This window comes from Macrobrachium nipponense, chromosome 26, assembly GCF_015104395.2.
Source record: "Macrobrachium nipponense isolate FS-2020 chromosome 26, ASM1510439v2, whole genome shotgun sequence".
NCBI classification, from domain to species: Eukaryota; Metazoa; Arthropoda; class Malacostraca; order Decapoda; family Palaemonidae; genus Macrobrachium; species Macrobrachium nipponense.
In genome coordinates this window covers 15,414,247-15,435,638 of record NC_087215.1, presented here as the reverse complement: position 1 = coordinate 15,435,638, position 21,392 = coordinate 15,414,247, and positions in this window count along the sequence as shown.

Here is a 21,392-nt window from a genome sequence, read left to right as displayed (position 1 = left end):
GTTTGAAAGCCAAACCGAAATGCAGGCATTGCATACTTCTTTTATGACTCCTTAAGTTCAAGAATTGACAGTTCATTAACTGACTGTTGGGGGACTTTGCCCCCCACCCCCGTTTACCCCCCCTTAAGCCAAGCCTAACCTAACCTAACCTAACCTAAGTTTAGAACATGTTGCCTGACCAGGCATACCCCCCCTTAAAGGAAGTTAATCTTCGAAAATGTAACATATAGGTTAGGAATCCAGTAACCTAACCAACCTAACCTAACCTAACCTAGTATAACATGTTTGCCTGAAACCGTGGGGGGTGCTTTCTGCCCCCCCGTACCCCCCCTTAAAGAAGGTTAATCCTTTAGAAATGTCAACATATAGGTTTAGGAATCGTAAACCCTAACCAACCAACCTAACCTAGTAGAACATCTTGCCTGACCGGGGGGGCGTACCCCCCCTTAAAGGAAGGTAATCTTCGAAATGTAACATATAGATTAGGATCGTAACCTAACTTAACCTAACCTAGTAAAACATGTTGCCTGACCGGGGGGGCTCCGGCCCCCAGTACCCCCTTAAAGGAAGGTAATTTTAGAAGTGTAACATAGAGGTTAGGATCACAAGCTAACCAACCTAAGCTAATAGAACAAGTAATTGTTATGGGTCAGACAGGCACGTAAAGGTGAATATAGAAAAAAAGAAGGGAGAAAAAATGCATGTGTGAATTGGAATGTCTGTAAAATGAAATGATGTAATACCAATTTCACGAAAATTGTAATACCATCAATTTAAAAAAATGCAATACCATCATTTCAGTCATTGACAGAAAGGTCTCGAAACGTCCTAAAACCGTCTTCTAGTCCCACCCCTCAGAAGAGTTTCAGTGGCCTACCCTCAATTGTAACGTAATATTGTAAGGTATATAAGGCAACATTATGAAGTGAGAACAAGTCAGTGCACATATTAAACAATACTATGATAAACAGAACAGAAATAAAAGCTTGAAATAATATTACACAATTACAAAACAAATGAGGAAAAGGAATATATGTAACAATGCATGAATCCTCCCCAAAAGTCTCCTATCGCAACGTAGGGTTAATAATGCATCATGATTGGTTAAATACATGTAACCCCCTACAAAACCCCAGATCATTTATCTCCTAGGAACTTTGTGTCTGAACTAAAAGCTCCCTTATATCTCGGCGCATGCGCAGTAGGATTGGCGCATGCGTAGTAGGATTCGGCGTCGTAATAGCAGTAGCAATAAGTGATTTTGGCTATGTAACGGCTCCATTATTGGTTTATTTATCGCTTTATTTAAGCTTGTATTTCGTGTTTCAAATGTCATAAATAAGAGGAAATGACACAATAACACTACAAAACCTTCCCCCAAGTGTTTTACCCCACCCAAAACCCCGCATTCCCATCGGTCCCCCTTACCGTAGGATAGAGTTCAAAGGTAAATTACACGTTAATTACAGCCGGCCGAAAAAATATTAAATTCTTGTTCAGGAGGTAAACTGTATAGAAAAACGTCAACTGGCATATCTAGTTCGCCACGGAATAAGGGCTTAGATCTACCACAAAACCTTTTAATTAGTTCCGGCTGTCCATAGAAAAAGTTTATCACCTATTGCCTTACCATATTGTGAAAAACCTTCAGATTGAAAATTTAATCCATAAAAACAGTTTCGTTGGCTAATATCTTCACCTAAATTACATTGACTACAATATATCAACCATTTGGGTGACACAGATCCCAACGGCAAAATTTTAAACATAATTATTTTATCTTCTGTTATCTATATAAAAAACAACATACGTTCGGAGTCACTGTTTTGTGAATTCCTAACAGTGCAAAGCTCTGTCCAGTTGCCTTCCTTAGCTTAAGACTTCATGGAACTATCTTCCGATACAGTTTCGCTGGTCAGCCTGTGTTATAAAGATACAGAGATCAAAATTACATTATAATTCTATATATACATTTATTTACTCTACAAAAATATTTAAACTACAGTAGGTACTATTCAGTTTCACACTAACGAATTTGGATTACCTTATATTCATTTTTTTCTCAAAATAATAATTTTGCCTATATCAAGGTAATTTATGGACTTAAATCCAATTGAAAAGTGGTGGACACAGGAGTATTAAGTAGAGCATTTTTTTTAAATTAAGCCATTTTGTTGGAGTTTTGAATGCTTAATCTAATACGTATAGCTGAATAGTTAAATTCAAATTAGAGTGGCCGTTGCAAAAGATGGTTTTTACATTTCAACAAATTACCATTCTCATTACTTAAACTTTGAACTGGCTTGTCCTCACAAAACTAACATGGCAAAGAATTTGCACATCTAAATGCTCGATTGTCCTAAAAGACTACACAGTTTTGTAAAATTCTTTAAAACTATTCCGCATATTAATCTAGTTCCACACCAAATATATTTTCCCCGGTACGCATTTCAATGTACACTGTTTTACATAAGCAACATGAAAGTAAACACTCTAAAAGGCAGATAACGGTAAATAAAACGGCTTCTTGCTTCTTTGGTGAAGGCACTTAAATATGAAATGCAGGAAGAGCCTTTTTCCTCCTACTTACAAAACGTTGGTAGTATACACTAAAAGTTTCCAGCATACACTAGAATATTTATTTAGTTACTTTAATAACTAAAATGTGCTATTCATTGAATATGAACAATCATGATTAGTGTTTTTTCCTAAAATTCTCAAGACAAGAGTTACACAAATGTATTACTTCAAATTATACCAGTGAGATTGGAGGAATATCTACATTTAATTTCCTACGAGCAGAGGAGAATGGAACAAGTGAGTAAAACGAAGGCTTGGCCACCAAGGAGGAGACTACCTAAATGGAAGAAACTGCCTTGGATCTGGATTAAGTAACCTGGAAGAATGTGAAAACCTATTGGTAAAAATTGCCAACTAGATTTTTCAGTCTAGAGCGCTAAGTATAAAAGCTTTGTGGTAGACTCATGTTGGCTTGAACGAAATTTATCGTGCTTTATACCAACTCTAAGAAACGAGCTTTTAAAATCGTTCAAAGCAGGTCGCAGTTTTAACCAATAAAATCGAAACTAATGGGAGAAACCTGCACAATCTAGAAATCCTCAACGGTCTACATTCAAAATCATCAAAATTTGTGGCACATGCTCAGGGTTAGTAATATATCTCCCTAACCTTCACCAAGGACATGTTAAACGCAGAGTACTAAGTTGAATCTCACTTAAACCCTTCGCTTTATACATATCTAATCCCTTGTCAACAAACTATAAAGAACAAAGTCTCGAAATCTATGAGGTATTTCTTAAGACTTACATATTTCAAATGAAAATTAAAAATTCTAGCAAGCAAGAATACCAAACATAAGTCACCAATAAATTCTGTAACTTATCAATTTTTTTTAAATAGCTTTAATGGAACATTAAAATCTTTTACTTAGGCAAACTAATTGCCTGAGACAGGAAGCTCTACAGTACTTAAAAATCACTTATCAATACCCACAGTTAAATTTATAATTACGCTGCAACTAATTTGGTTTCCCGAATATCGCAAAAGTAAACTACCGTATCTAAGCGAATTCTAAATAAACGCCTTTTCCCAAAAATTCCCTTGTCTCATATGAAAGACAAAGTCTTTTAAAGGATGAATCCTACAACAAAAGTGTACTACGGCCACCAGCGTGATCATTTCAAGATTCACTATAAAAAAAAATACAGTACTGGACAGTCTACAACAACCTCGGTGACCTATGGACCAATATACGAGTTGAGCGAGGATCGTTAGCTCGACTAATGTCCTAAGAAGGCAGGGATGCCTTCAGTTTTTTGTTACAATCACAGTATTTGTACAAGGAGATTTGATGTCTAAGAAAAAAAGCAAGATTTCCATAGACACCTTAAAATTTTGAAGTAAAGTTCCTCAGACTTATGGCTGTTAATACTTAAAAATTTGCACAACTAAATGCACAAAAAGGGTTCTAACTTATCGCTCCCAAAATATTGCGGTTTCCACTAAAAAATAGAGAAAAATTTAGAGGACGTCAGTGAACGTAGTACTGTCCATCAACCAACACACTACAAGGTTTTAACATCTTAAAGCCCTTTCAACCTTGTATGCTTTAACTAAACGGAAAAACAATCTGTAGTACACTGCAGCATTAAATAAAATCTACCCACCTTCAGTGGAAGTATGACAATTACTTTAAATTTCATTAAAAAATACGCTTCTGTATTTTACAATCACTTTGAAGGACACAAACCGACTAAAACCTGTGAATTCTTTGGTGTCTTGAAGAAATATTTCTGGAAAGCTCCCGACCACTGACAGGCACTGAAAGAATGAACGGTATCTGATTGGCTAAGACTCAAGGACCCTTTAGGAATGCTCATTTATTATTAGTTAGCATTTCTTACGTCTCGACAAATGATGCGACCTTTTGGAAACGAGAGAAATTATGAAACAAAGTAAAAACAGCTAAAATGACCATGAAAGTAATAATGAAACAACGATGTAACCAAATATATTAGAAATTGGTTGATATTGCTATCAACATATGAGCAAAATTAGGTTTGAATTTGGCAGAGCGATATACGAGGATATGTTAATTAAAAGTCTATATTTTTGACAGAGAGTCTTTGAGATACATGGCCGTTCAAGGTACAACTTTAATCCTAAAACGATGATACACATGAAAGCAATGGCGATAAAATCATTTAGTAGATGATTTATCTTTGCGATAAAAACATCCAGAAAATCGCGATCGATGAAGAATTACTGTTGGGTAATTACTGATCACCACTGTCATAACCACGAATACAACTGACACATGATATTTGCAACTTGCCAGAAATTGCCAAAGAAAGAATAATTACCGAAATTTGAACCACATCTAAGGCAGCTGGTTAAAGTTAACCATTCTTATAGTTTCCTATAAAAAATCCAGAAGCAAGAACAACATATTTCACCTCCGTCTTACCCAAGTCTTTATGACGTCAAGTGAAAATGAAATTCAACAGCGTATAGTGGATATTATTTGTGAGCGTGGAATGTGGCTCCATTTTGTAGGTGTACAAAGTTTCATATTTAAGTATTTTTGTAGATATTTGGAAGGAATAAGATCAAAATTTAAGAGCAACGAGGTGATGACAGGAATAGCCATTTAACCACGGTGCAATGGTCGACCGGGTGACCAAAGTGGGTAACTAGTAGCTCGGTATAAGGGATGATTTGTATGGAAAATATAACAATTATCATGAATGCCGTATAGATGCATGGATACCAGCATAAAAAATTTAAGATAACTTTAATTCTGATACATCCTGCACAAGGATTATTTCCACCAAAAGATTTTAGTATCAAGGTAAATATATCAAGGTCATTCTTATCACTTCTGAACAGGAATCAAAATGACTGATTCCTGTTTCAGAATGATCGTAGCATACCGTGTATTCAGTTTCAGTTGTTTATTCCATATTATTCTGGTACTGTAAGTTTTTTTTTTTTTACCCCTTGAAACTGAATACACAGTATGCTAAGATCATTCTGAAACAAAAGAAAGTAGGCTTTAGGTTGCTAATAACCTTTTTAGCTTGCTTATTCAATTTGGAATAACGTTTTCACTTGCATTTTTCTTTCCTTAGAAACCTTACGGCTGGCCACTCAGTGATCCAGCAGCTATGGAGATTCAAATACCAATGGATTGTCAATCTGTTTCTAATGAGGAGGGCTTTAAGAAATGCTTTTATAAAAACAAGTGATGGATAACTTTTTGTGCACGTTGAAATCTCTCCTCTAAATATATATATATATATATATATATATATATATATATATATATATACTATATATATATATATAGATTAATATATATATTATATATATATATATATATATATATATACTATTATAATATTATATATATATAATATATACTATATATAGACGAGTGGGATTCTCTACATCTAAGAAAGCGGAGAGCGCATTCAAGAGAGGTGACTGGTGCTGTGAGGGTGTGCGTGGAAGAATTCGACTGGACAGGGCGAAAAATGATACGTCTCATTTTGAGCAGCTTTCCAACCCAGGTTACTCTTGAGAATACCTCCAACTGTAATAATATCAATGACCGCCATGGCAGGTCAGACTGTGCTCACAAAAATCGCTCAAATTTCGAACTGGGGCGCACCATAAAATGAACTAATTCGAAATTAGCTCACCGGAAACGAGAAATTTCCCACAAAGTGCTGGTGAATAGCGCCTTTGTGGATACCCACAATAAAAAACCATCCTTACAAGAACTTCTCACAAACACCAAAATAATACACAAGGAAGGCAACTATAATCGTTTATTGATATCAGAAGCAGTCAGCATCGCCATACAAACGCCCCAACTTAACATCCAACGCGAGGCAGACCGATCTTTGCCCTCGTGTAGGAGGCAGCCCTTCAACGCGTGGAACAAGACCACCACACGCGGACAGAAGCGCACACTGACATTTAGTGAATTAACATATATGTAATTAATATATATTTATGTATGTGTATATAATAACTTACTTTCAACTTTTGATATAATTTCTGTTGTTACCATATATATTTATTTGTCTTATTTTATGTTTCACTATAGTCTTTTGTAAATATGTAAAACTAGGTATCTGGCAATTGTACTACCTTTCCGTCCTCATGACGTCACAAAACGCATGTAGGCTCATATTTGTATCCTACGGGCTGCTCTGTGAGCAAGAGCCCGTGCTGGCATAAAGCCAGCTTAATCAACAACAACAACATATTTGTATCAGTACGCTTGATAACGTCAATACGTATAGGTTGACGAAACAGCTGTCGCGTTTTTGTAAAAAATACTGGAGTAAATGGAAGAATCCTAATGTGTCCATTAGTAACCTGAACAATGACGTGAAGAAAATAATTAGAAAATATGAATCAATTTAAAAAAAAGCTGGTAAACAGTGGAAAAACCATTCTATTCAATGAATGTTGTATCCGTGAAAAATTGTGCCCTAAAAGTGTAATTTATATATATTTAATTATATTTATATATTTATTATCTAATAATAATATATATTATATATATATATATATATATATTACAATGTATATAATATATATAATATAACTATAGGATATATATATATAATATATATAGATATATATATATATATATATAATTTGTATGTATATATATATATATATATATAGATATATACTATATATATATATATATATATCTATATATCTATATATATATGTGTGTGTGTGTGTGTGTGTGTGTGTGTGTGTGTGTGTCCCATACCATAGTCTTCTCCCCTTCAAATAACTCCAATTCTCTTTCACTCCTCGACAACTTTTCCAATGAGTGTGACACGAGTGACATAATAGACTTTGGCAAGGAAAGAATCATCCCACGACTCTTCTTCACAGATCTTTCGGTATTGGATTTCATTTCCCAAACTTCCTGACAGGTCTGAAGAAACTCGTTCGGGAGTCCGGGTTCTGCTGTGGAAGAGCCCTGTTATTCCTTAGGATACCCTCATCATGTATTGTTGCTTTCCTGTTATTGTGTGTTGTTCGTATGATTCTTGTTTTTGTTGTTTCTCCTTCGGACTGTGGCCAAGGGTGAATTCGAGAATGTCGAAATTAGAATCATAATTGGGCCTTATGATGTGGGAACGCAAGTACCAAACTGCCATGCATGTTACTGCAGTTCCCCCTTCCGCCAAAGATAGGAAAATTATTTCAATGGGTTACGCATAAACTGAATGGGTTGCATAAAAACACTGGTCAATGTACGCCAAGCTATTTTACATTATTCAGCAAATAATGAAGTTATTATGAGCTTATCCGTTCGCACCTCACAAGGAAGACAACGCAGCCATCATTACCGTTCGAACATGAGCGCTGTGATTCGGCATCGGCAAGAAATGAATTTGTCATAAGGCCCAACTAACACCGGAAGTGCCCCATGTATGACAAATAGCAACACATGATATAGTTACGTAACTCAGGGAAGAAATAAAGTCTGGAGAGTTTGATGAACAACAGCTAAAGCAGAGAGACACAATATTCGTTGGAAGGAGAATGTTTAGCTATAATATATGAAGCAATGGATATTCAAGACCCAGTTATCTTCCTATAGACACACTGCTGTTACAGATAATAAAAGCAACCCCACCCCACCCCTTCTTACAACCCCACCCTCCATTTTGTGAGGTGTGTCAGTAATCCTGCAAATTTGGAGATAAAAGCGCCTGACATCGCACAGTGTGATTTGCTCTTTACATTTTGCCGAAACATCCAGCGTCAACAATCATCGTGCAACGGAAAAGCGAACCATTACTGAAATTCTTTCGCAAACACAACACTTTCTACCGCCGGAACGAACTTTCAATTTCATTTTCCATTGTAGTCTTTACTTTTTTTTTTCTTTTCTTTTTTTATTCGGATGTTCTTGCTTCTTTGTTGTTCTTTCTCCGAAAAAGAACCTTTTTTTTCGTTGTTGATTGAAATGTCTAAACTCATTTTGGTTCGAGTTGTTTACCCTTCTTCTGGGAAATGCGAGAAGAGTGGCTCGGGGAGTTAACAAGGCGGAAATGTTCGCGTTTTTCCTCGGTTTTCTTTTAATCTTCGGAACTCACTTACAAAGTTCCTTTGTCGGTGATCGGATCGTTTTGAGACAATTCTGGTTTGCAGTTTTCTCTTCATCACTCGCACAATCGATACACTCCAACCATTGCGTTCGATGAAAAGATATTACGTATATGTATAATTCCTTCTAACTCTCTCTCTCTCTCTCATCTCTCTCTCTCTCTCTCGTGATTACAGAACTTTCTCTATGAAACAAGGTGGGTATAAGAATTATGGAATAAGGGATAGATAATAATAACCAGGAATAACATTACCTGAATGGATACTGAAATGGGACTCTGCAAATATCAAATACACCTACATATGAACCGTGAGAGAATCCTCTGATACAGCTGTGAGGATCAGCCCAGAAAGACTGAACACTACAGATTGAGACCATGAAAGAAAAAGCTTTTTTTCTTATGCTCGCCGGAAATAATTAGGATTTTGACAAAGCGGCTAAAATGTAAAGTTTCGAAATATGTTGGAAACACACCTTTGCTCCATCTCGGGGTTTGATGTAATCCAAGCTATGATCATATGATGATCATATTGATGACACATTCAATAATATGCTCAAGTTTTGAGGAAATATGGGATATTATGAATGCATCAAATTCAAGAAGTACATTAGCACAGAAGTGTTTTAAAAGATGGCACAAGACGATGCATTTTTTGACGTCAGTAAGATGTCTCAATGCTTATTGAGTCACTTACTTGCCCTCAGACAGTTAAATTTATTGTTTCAGAATTTACAGTTTCGCCCTAGACTTCATAGAGTAACATGTCTGATTTGGATACTGCTCGCATTTCATTCGTGTAACGTGGAAAGTGAGGTGCATTTCACATCAGATAAGACAACTACTGTTAAGTCAACTTGAAATGGTTAGATAGTTTGATTACATGATTATACAATAATACTTGCCTTGTAGGGTCACCCCTTTTCTACTATTTACGATTCCGATACAAATCATATCAACAGGAATGCTTGTAATGAAAAAAACAGTTTCCGGGGTAAAAAAAAAAAAAAAATAGAAAAAATAATAAACTTATACGAGTAACAGAATAATTATGGAATGGAACTACATAGTAAGGAAAATAATGTTAATTATACTGTTATCATACTATTAATTATACTGTTATCATACTGTTAAAGGCCAGGAGGTGCCATATAAAGTCAAGAGGGAAGGATCAAGCCAAAATGAATAGATCCTATGACACTTGGAATGAAAGCAGTGAATCACATTCGGTGCACACATTTGTAACAATGGACACAAAAATTAACCTCTTTAATATATTATACTTTTAATTTAAGCATACATACCACAGTTTTCTTATATGGTATGAAGATATTAAAAGATCAAAAGCAACCGCCTTCTTTGTCCGAATGGAATTCTTTAAAAAAAACAAAAAAACAAAGACGACTCAGCTAATTATATCCCTATATCGATTATTTTTCGTTGGTCGCTCATCATTAAATACTAAGCATAAATACAAAATATATTTGATATTATATTTCATAAATCAGCTGAGAGAGAGAGAGTAGCTCTTTGACGATGGGTAACAGATTCCATGACATCACAATGAATTGCGAAACTCTGTCACATGTTATCCATTGACATCATGGGCCTGCAGACCCTTTCATCTTTCTGACACTGCGTCATCACAAAAGCAAATAAGCTTCATTTACAACTAAATGCAATCCGAAATTTTCAGGTCATAAATAGAAATACGTCCGAATCTGTGTATCAGGCGCCATTCAACAGATAAAAATGAATGTGATCGGGTGAACATTTTGAGACTCATAAAGAAAAATGAAAAAGCTGAATAATCCCAAAAACTTTATTGAGGAATATGGAATGAAACTGCAATGGCTAAAATTTGATATCTGCTGCAATAATTCCAAACCAAGAATGCGTTATCATAATTTATAAAGCAAGCAGCAAAACACTGCATTAATTAGAGAAAACAACGAATTGTGTGTTATTTTTTTAATCAAAGTAACACGAACTCCTGGCCGCTGTTTCAAGGTTTAACTTAAAATGGAGGAATAGTAGAGGCGAGAAAAGGGACGAGAGAGAGAGGATTTAAAGGCGCGAGAGAGAGAGAGAGATTTAAAGACGCTTTTAATCCAAAAATGATGAGGTTGAACGTCCACAAAATTCCAAGCTACATCATGGGGAAAGGAATTTATACAGCACATTACAGGCTCCAGAACAACACGCAAAATAACGTTAAATTACGGCGATCGCAAAGCTGCATTCCAGAACAAAAGGTTAAAAGGACTAAACAGGGATTTTGGATTTTTTTTTCTTTTCTTTTGCAGATTTGCAAATACCAAAGGTGAATCTGAACAATTAAGAGATAATGCTTATGGTAAACTCTGCCTTCGGCATTGTCGATAATAACAATTTCCAATTCCCCACACACACACACACACACACACACACACACACACACATATATATATATATATATATATATATATATATATATATATATATATATATATATATATATATATATATATATATATATAATAAACCATTACAGCACTTCACTATGGCCACTATTTATTTTGAGAGACATATCTTTGCTCTACAGATCCCCAGAGCATGTTATCAATGAAGATCCAGACGAAACCATTTCTCTTCCACGAGAGATAAGGAGACAAAGGGGAAAGGAGGAAGGCAGAGAGAGAGGAAAGCGGGTGACAATAAAATAGTGAATTTAGATAAGGTGATAAAGTGAATTTAGATAAGGTGAACTTAATTGAGATGAAAATTAATATATGGAATAACCATCGACGACGGAAGTTACTCACATCTCGTGAATTATTTGAAATGAAAAAGTGTTCATACAACAATAATCATTGAAATCTTCATTCACTCTCTAGTTATAATGGACAAACATCCTATGTCTGAGAGCAATGCCATCCAGACCGAATTCTAAAATCATCCTCGTTATCCACATACGGCTAAATAAATCCTCCTCCCGCCATTCTGAACAATTAACCGGCCACTAACAATCCCTTTATTCGTCTATATTTGAAGCCCGGATTGTCTTAGGTCATTTTGACCTGACCTACCCTATATCATAATATGCCTTTTGGAAGCAGGTGGTATTTATAAGTATATATTATCTCTGGTGGGGTCAAAGATCATGATTATTTGATATCAAAGGCTTACGCCGGCCGCAACTCCCCCACTTCCCTTCCCCCCGCCTTCTCTCTCTCTCTCTCTCTCTCTCTCTCTCTCTCTCTCTCTCTCTCTTCTCAGCTTTAGTGTTTTATCAAATGTTTTAGGTATTTACACGGGGTGGGGGCAGGGTGGCGGTTGTCCAAATTATTCCCTACGCCGGAAGTATCTCTGGGAGAGAGTAGAGAGAGAGAGAGAGAGAGAGAGAGAGAGAGGAGAGAGAGAAAGAACATATCCACACCAATACTTGAACACGAATTATCAGTATCCGACCAACATCAGTTACTGCTAAACAATCCTAAAACATTTTAGTTAGTAGTAAAGGGCTAAACTGCATCTGTTTTCACTGACAAAGGAAACGGCTGAAGAAATCACGCAAAGGTGAAAGAAACAATGAACATGAAAAACTGTGATTCGAATTTGAAGTAGAGTCATGTTTTTCCCTAAACCAACTCTGAAAAAAGATTAATGGCGCAAAAAAAGTAAATTATTTTCATGGATATCTACACAAAAAAACGGCAACACCAACACTAAAAGAATGAATGGCACACAACAACACCCACCAATCAAACCAGAAGAAGAGAGAAACAACTGGGTCATTAAATAAGTGGAAACTTTCCTGAACAAACTTCCGACTTCTTTCTTCCTGAATGCTGAACAGAAGAGACAGACTAAGTCGAAAGAGGTTACCGATTTCCGAATGAGGCCTTCACAATATTAAGTGTCTCCAGGGGCTGATCTGGGGCTGATTAGAAAAACAAAATCGTGAGAAAAACGCGTTTGTAAATTGGCACTTTCAAACAGCATATCACCAGCATTGTTAGATAATGGGGTTTTCGACCACTTTGGAGTCTACATATGCAAGTACGCTTTTCCATGGGTAAAGTAGAATATTTTTAGAAGAGTTTGGAGCAAAAAACAAAAAAATTGCGACTTGGAGCTCTGGCGACCCTTCATATTAGGATCAACAAAGACTGACTACAAGAAGCGCCACTCAAGTCTTGGGAAGTTGGTGGACAAAAGAATCCATTTCTACTTCTTCCCTCGTGTTCCCTTAAGAGCAATGCCCTGAGGGACGAATAACTTCAGTACTTTTCCGAAGAGAATAAGAAAAAAAGAAAGAGGAAGGAAGGAAGAGGCGATAGAATAGGAAGGTAACACCTGTTGGAGACGCTACATTTAAAAAAGGTGGATGGATATATGTGACCATGAGTAAATACATAAATAAACACACACACACACACACACACACACACACACACACACACACATATATATATATATATATATATATATATATATATATATATATATATATATATATATATATATAATATATATATATATATATAGTATATACATACATACATACATGGTACCATCTACTTTACTATTTGCTTTTTTCATCTCAACTACGTCTCTCTCTCTCTCTCTCTCTCTCGTCTCTCTCGCTTCTCTCCTCTCTCTCTCTCTCTGAGCAACAGCCATCAACAAACCTATCTGGAAGCCGTAGGCAGCATCACACATTCCAGGAATGAAGGCAAATCACTCCCAAAACTTTCGACGCAACTTCACGCAAACAATTTCCTCGCACTTCTGCAGGTATCAGATGAATATTGTGTCAGTTTTCTTCAACTTTTTACGGAAATGGTAACAAAACTATGGTAAATCCCAGTCATCTCTTCATATAAAAAATAAGGTTCTGAGGAACAAACTTCTTAAGCTATAATGAGTTATAGAATAAACAGTATCAAATTCCAAGCAAGAACAAGGCAAAAATAAAACGTCGAGTGTTAAGAAAGATACTGAAGGACTCATTCTAAACATTCTTTTCTATCTCATAGAAACAGCCGATTCGTTTCCATTAAAGGAAGGAGGGAAATTAGAGTTGGAAGATCAGATGCTTCCAGCTTCCAAAGACTCTCCCACTGCAATCCTTAGGTAATCCTTCTTCACCAACCTTTTCTCTGATGCTGTCATCTTAACACAGAATAGTTCCACTCTAATTCGTCTTTTTCAACAGCTTCAGAAATAACCCAGATATTTAACTACCCAGATCGGACACAACTCTCTCTCTCTCTCTCTCTCTCTCGTCTCTCTCTCTCTCTCATCTCTCTCTGCTCTCTCTCTCTCGTCTCTCTGTCGTTTTAGCTCGCTCTGTATTTCTCGTAGAGCGATAAATAAATCAGGATCTAAATATTATATTTAGCCACAAAGTTCTCTCTCTCTCTCTCTGTCACACACACATATATATATATATATATATTATATATATATATATATATATTATATATATATATATATATATATATATATATATATGTGTGTATATATATATATATATATATCTATATATATCTATATATAGATATATATATATATATATATATATATATATATATATATATATATATATATATTACAATTCACAAAACGCGATAACTCAAGGAAACATCAGAAACAAACCAAATTCCTCACAAAACCCAGAGGTTAATTCACACCTACTTTCTTTGTTTCCAGTGTTTGTCCCGCCACCCACCCATCCACCAGGATACAGAACATCAGGATTTATGGGGGGGATTCTGAAACAGGTCAAAGATCAGATGAGACAACGGGAGGATTAGCTCAAACAACGCCCATGGAAATAAAAGGAAGGTTCCGTGAAATAAAGAAACTGAATGAAGAAGAAGGAGAGACAGTGGATAATTGTGTCTGACTACGAAGGAATAAATGGACGATTCGGTGAGAAGGAGAGTAACGCATGAAACAGGAAGAGAGTTACAGGAAATAATTAAGCTCTATTTCGACAAGAGAAAATTAAACGGATTGAAAAAACTGGATTGTTGTCTTAGCGGATGATTAAATAAAGCAGGCCAAGACACTATGAGCTAACCTTGGGACAGCAGCATAATTAGTGTAAAGGCGGTCAGAAGGAAGCAGGTACGAGATTAAATGAAAAAGGGCAATTATCAGACACCAGTGGGTATAGGATAGACAGTACGATAAATATAAGCGATACGGAAGAAGTACATAAACCAAAGGGGAGGATTAGGCACAATTGTTGAAATATAAGCTGCCAGTGTCTTGGTTTGTTTGTATGGTGTTTTAACGTTGCATGGAACCAGTGGTTATTCAGCAACGGGACCAACGGCTTTACGTGACTTCCGAACCACGTCGAGAGTGAAATTCTATCACCAGAAATACACATCTCTCACCCCTCAATGGAATGCCCGAGGATTGAACTGGTGGCCACCGAGGTGGCAGTACAAGACCAAACCGACCACGCCACTGAGGCGCTACCAGTGTCTTGGTGTCTTAAGAATGAGTTCAAGACGAAACATGGTACTTCTATCGTCCTTGTCTATGGGAATACTTAGATATTCTTTACATAAATCAACAATTAGTCTTTGCTACGTGAAAACACTGACTTTCACTTACCTTCTATAAAGGTTGAGAGAGAATTTCCTTCTTATTCTCTTAAGCCATAATTCACAGAAAGATTTTCTTGGCTTTTCAGCATCTAAAGTAAAATCCAACTGAAAGAGTAAAGAAATCAATACGACTTTTAAAGAGGAATATTTAAAAAATTCCTTTTTTGCAATTATGCAAAGAGAGAAAGAGGCTCACCCGAGGAGGGGAAAGAAGAAATAGAAAAAAGTTGAAAGTGTTGCTACATTCAACTTCAGCGTTGGAAGCAAACTCCGAAAAGACGCGAGGAAAAGTGCCTTTCTTTATGCCGTTTTTTCGTCAAAGTTTTGACGCCTGGATTTTTCGCAGTGACTTTTTCTTACCCTTGCTGTTGTTTGCTCTATTTTTTTCATTAGTCTAAACATTATTAGACTTGCATTCAGGTTGTATTGTATCCATTACGTAACGGAATTTTGTTTTATATTAAAAAGATACGTAATAAACCGGAATTAACGTAATTTATAAAATAAAGTTTTTCTTATATTCTCCCTGATGATATTAACTTTTAATGGTTTTGCTAGTCTCTGCGACTTCTAGTTATCATCAGTTGAAGCCAAGCGTTCCCCACACAAACATTGTTAAACCCGCCAACCCACCCTTTTATACCTGCTACTTTTATTTTCAGTTCTACAAAAGTACATTTTGACTTATATGTCTTATTCATCACTCCATTTTAGAGGCAGTCATATTCCTTTTAATCAACTTTAAACGTTTTGCATTCTGGATGGATATATAGAACTCTATTTGTTTGGTTTTAATACAAAACTCGTTTACTTTTCAATAAGGGTATGATCCAGAGAGAAAAGTGTACACATGCATAGAAATCACCTTTATAAACCATCAACTTATATTCAAGTGGTTGCGAATTCGTAACCAATTATCTTGAGAAACAGCCTAACAAATATATCAATACCGATTACTTTAATTATAACGAAAAATTATCCTCAAAATACAAGCACAATGGCATACACAATTAAAGAAATTATAATCCAGTCGACACTCCAATAAAAAAAAAGGCAGAGGCGGTCGGTGGCCAGAAATATCAAAGGAAGTGCCTAAGAACAAACTGGATAATTAGTTAACATACGAAGAAACTGATAACCAAATCAGAATATGTACCCAAAATAATTCGCCTTATCTCTCTCTCTCTCTCTCTCTCTCCTCATCTCTCTCGTCTCTCTCTCTCTCTCTCTCTCTCTCTCTCGAGCCGTTTATCGTGGCAATGGAAGTCTCCCCGAAATCTCAACATTTTCCCTTCCGACCATTAATATCATCCAGGTCTCGAGTCTTCATGCTTGGCGGCTCACCGTCAGCACTAAGTCCTTGGGCTGTCTTTTGCACGTTCGTCTGAGGCTTTCTGGGTCTTGCGTCCGAGAGTGGCGGTCGATTTACTACTTACATTTAACACACACACATACATACCTTATATACATACACACACACACACACACACACACACATATATTCTTAACGAAGGCGACTCATCTGTTCCAGCATCATCATTATCATTAATGACACGATCCAGGTCTGATTTTGGAGGCACTCTAGTAGGATCTTACTGGTCTCTGCTTGATGTTTAAAATCATTTTTTTCTTTATTTAAAAGTGAGGTAATGTATTTATCTCAAGGGACGACAAATCCATTGTCATTACATGTTCTTTAAATTTCAGTCATATGAACATATCAGTGTACTCATTTGGAAACTAGCAACCTGTGGATATGAATTTTCCTATACAAAGATTAAACTGTAAAAAAAAAAGACACCAAACATAAAAAGTGGGAAACTGGAAGTTTCATGCAAATAAATAAAACGGAGCATCGCATGAGTCGGTGAGTTGGTCAAGATAAGGGAAACTTAAGCAACAGGAGGGGAAAATTTGTATCGACTCTCAAGACTTCAATGACCTAGATCCCCAATATAATAATTAATTAATATATTTTACAGTAAAATAAGCAAAAATTACTTTCCTGAGCTTTAATGTTAAATCAAAAGATCGTTAACTGCTTCATAAGAAACAAGGGAAACCAGTCAAACAGCTGGAGAAAAATATAACGTATTAATAAGCTTAAGAATTACAACAAGCCCCGAGTCAGCTAAAAAGAATGAAGTGATCTCTCGATTTCTACTCTATTTCTTTTATTTTGCCTTCTGTTTTCTCTTTTAATTCTTTTATTTTGTTTTCTGTTTTCTCCTTGAAATTTTTGTATTTTGTTTTCTATAATATCATATATTTCAGGACTTTAAGACATTTTTTTTGCTGGCATTTTTCAGTCCTAATCTTTATTTGCTTTCTATAAATTCATATCTGACTCTGTGACGGGACCTTTTCCTGATCAATCCTCCAATCACGTGACCTTTTCCTTTCTCCAATAGCGTGCCTTCCTTTCTTCCCAAATCCCATAGCCCCATTGCTTCCCCCGATTCACCTACCTTTCTTCCTGACACTTCCCTTTCACGCCTACTGAAAAGCCTAAATTCCTCATTAGCAAATTGTAGTTTCGGTACCTGATCCAACAATAAAGAAAACAAACGTAAACCAAAAACAATGAAATAATCACGTGACCAGGTTCGAAGTCCCTCTCTCTTTTGCTTTCGACATCCGGACCGTTTCATTCAAGGGATTTCTCAAACTGCACTCAAAAAATTTACAATCCGGTTCCCGGCTTCGTGAATGAGGTCCGTTGGGTAGGAAATTTTCCTGAATTTCCGGATTGATCAATTATGTGTATCTATAAAACTAAGAAACGCTGCCATATTATAAGTACTTAAAAGGTTGCATACTTTTGAAATGAATGATGATAAGAGTGCTTACTAATGAATGGTTGCACGGTAATCAAAACTGACACAAGTGCTTACAAGACTTTGATGAAAATATCCTATTTACAAATTACTGACCTCAGTGATAAAAACCCCGCCATGTTGTTTCGTTTTTCACGAAGATTTTCATCCCAGTGTTCAGTTTTACATTCAAGATTATCACTTGAAACGAGATACATTTTTCAAAACTAATACTTTAATTAATCATGTGTAACGAATGAAAAATGCTGGGCATATTATATTGATCTTGGAAAACAAACTTGAAGTTATGTTTGAATATTAGAGAGCCCCTTGTTGAGAGAGAGAGAGAGAGAGAGAGATAGAGAGAGAGCGAGAGATAGATAAACTAAACTCTAGCATATCATATTAGATCTTATGTTTATGTTTGTGTGTGTGTGTGTGTGAGAGAGAGAGAGAGAGAGACAGAGAGAGAGAGAGAGAGAGAGATTTCTAACCCAGAAATAAAGGCCATATGCACCGTGAAGTCTTGGTGCAAACCCATTCATTATTTATGCTGAGCCAGAACACTAGGAGGCTCCCAGCCGAAACAAAAGACGACAGAAGCTGCGTCTCCCTCACCAGCAAAAGGGAAACAAGACAAAGGAGCGTAAATGTAGGGTAAGAAAGGAGCAATGGGGGAATGATGATGATATTAGGGTCTCTCAACTCCATCTCCCTCAGTTTCACAGACAGTTGCACCTACAAAGGGATTTCCCGACGTTTTCAGGCAACTCAGGTCGAAGGAAGAAGACACTAAAGCCATACTTAGTTTTTTTTTCTGTTCGTTGCTTTCTAAAGTTTTCGTTTGTTTGTGTTTTTTTTTCTATGTAACTATACTTTTTCTTAGGCTTCTTTTTCTTCGTTTTTCTTTTCTGAAGTTTTCGTTTGATTGTTGGTTTTTTTACGTAATTATACTTTATCTATCATATTTTATGCCGTTATGATAATGTAGTCGTGTTATCATTATTGATTTTGGTGCATATAATGTTGGCCTGTCAAACCACAGGTTAGCTTCCAAATTACAAAAGAGTAGGCTTGACTTTATCATCTTTTCCAGGTATGGCTGCCTTCCAAAAAAAAATTAAAAAATAAAATAAAATAAGATGAATAATAATAAGAACTGAGACTGCACTTGTCATCTAACGAAGATAAAGGCCACAACGGGAAATCTGGAATTATAAAGCTAAGAGCTTTCAAAAGCTATCTATCTTCCTGTCGAATTACACACACATACAATATATATATATATATATATATATATATATATATATATATATATATATATATATATAATATAATATATATATGTATATAATATATATTATATATTACTATTTATATAATTATATATGATATATATTATATATATTATATATATCATATATATATATATATTATATATATATATATATTATATATATATATATATATATATATATTATCATATCTATAAAATACACTGATTCACAATAAACAAGATTGGTAATGAGAGAGAGAGAGAGAGAGAGAGAGAGAGAGAGAGAGAGAGAGAGGCATCTAATTCCAGCACTACAAAGTAAAGCAATCAGGTAAGGTCGCTATGGGTTGGATCTCTTTGCTTAATTGGCGAAACATGATCGGCCCCTAGCGTCCAAGATCTCCCTTAATGAGTCGTTAATAACCCACTTATTAGGTAACAATAAACCAGACCCCTATGCTTAGGAAGGGGAAGTGGTGCGGAAGTAAAGGAGGGGGGGGGGGGCGATGGAGGATTCAATTAGTGGAATACTGGGCATTAAGGACCATAGTAATATGTAGCCCCGAATTAAAATGTTAGATAATAGATAATGATATGAGAAATCCTATTCCTGAATGGAGAATGAAATTAGTTAAGAAAACTCAACTAACTAGCAATAACGATGTAGAAAATGTTAAACAAGGCCCTATACATCATTGTAAATTCCAGACCAATTATATTCCTCTCTTTCTTTCCCACGAGTCCAGCAAGTCTCCTCAGCCTCTCATTATATCAGAATTGAGCCTTCTTCTAACAGCTCTCTTCGTCAAATTCTAACGAGCTAGAATCTAAACTTCATTCAAAGTTGGAAGAGACTTCTAGGAGAGAGAAATGACCCATCTCGCTATCCAGACATTGCAAGGTAACATAAATGCTATTTGCTTACGGCCGGGTTACGAATTGCCGTTTGCAAGATACCCCCATGAAAGCCAAAACTGGCCAATAAACTGTTGAATTAAAAAAAAATTAATTAATTAATGAAATATATATTTTATTAATTACTTAATTAGTTAATCAATAACATAACAATTTGTGTACGTTCCCCTAAATATGTAATTGAGTGAGAAAATCAAGACAGAATAGATAAATAAATAACAATAAAATCAGAAATAAATGAGAATTTTAATTTTTCTTTTTTACACGCGGAATGAACATTTAAAATGCGACTACCTTGCTGCTGTTGCCTGATGACAGTAAGTTATTCCGCCGAGCAAGAGGATGAACCCTAGCGCGATTTATTCGGTCGATTTGAATAGAGTAGGATGAGGGTTTATTCTGTTCATTCGGCAGAATAAGCGAATGAAATCTAGTGCGATTTAATCGGCACAGTGAGAGGGAGAAACTTTGTGTGCGGACGGAAGTTATTTTGGAATACGGAGTCACACTTTGCCCGTGCAACGACATAATAATAATAAGAATCTCTCACAGCACAGGCAACACCGTTTGAGCACTTTGTTTCAAGGAGTAAATCGCTTGAATCTTGGGGAATGAGGACTCTCTCTCTCTCTCTCTCTCTCTCTCTCTCTCTCTCTCTCTCTCTGCTGAACCTTTTGAGCCTTTGGACAGAGCGTTTCGTTGCTCTTCCATTACGTCCTATGCCTGCCCTTCTTCAGAGAGAGAGAGAGAGAGAGAGAGAGAGAGAGAGACATGGGGGGTGGGGGGGGGGGTTTCCATATGAAAAATTCGAACGAAATGAAGTTACTGGAATAACGATTTGCTTCGGATTCTAGATATTTTTTTTTTTTCCTAGTTAATTTGAAACCGATTTCCGGATAATAAGACTGAATTCATAACCTGCGAATCGCACGTTTTTCAGGTAAAGAAATGCGTTGGAGGTATTTCCACTTTTTAAAACGTGACGTCACAAATGAAGGGGGAAATCATCCTTCATCAAAGTGGGCGTAAATGTCAAAGTTTGTGCTTCAGTCAAATGAAAAGTGATCGATATGCAAATTTTTATTATTATTATTATTATTATTATTAT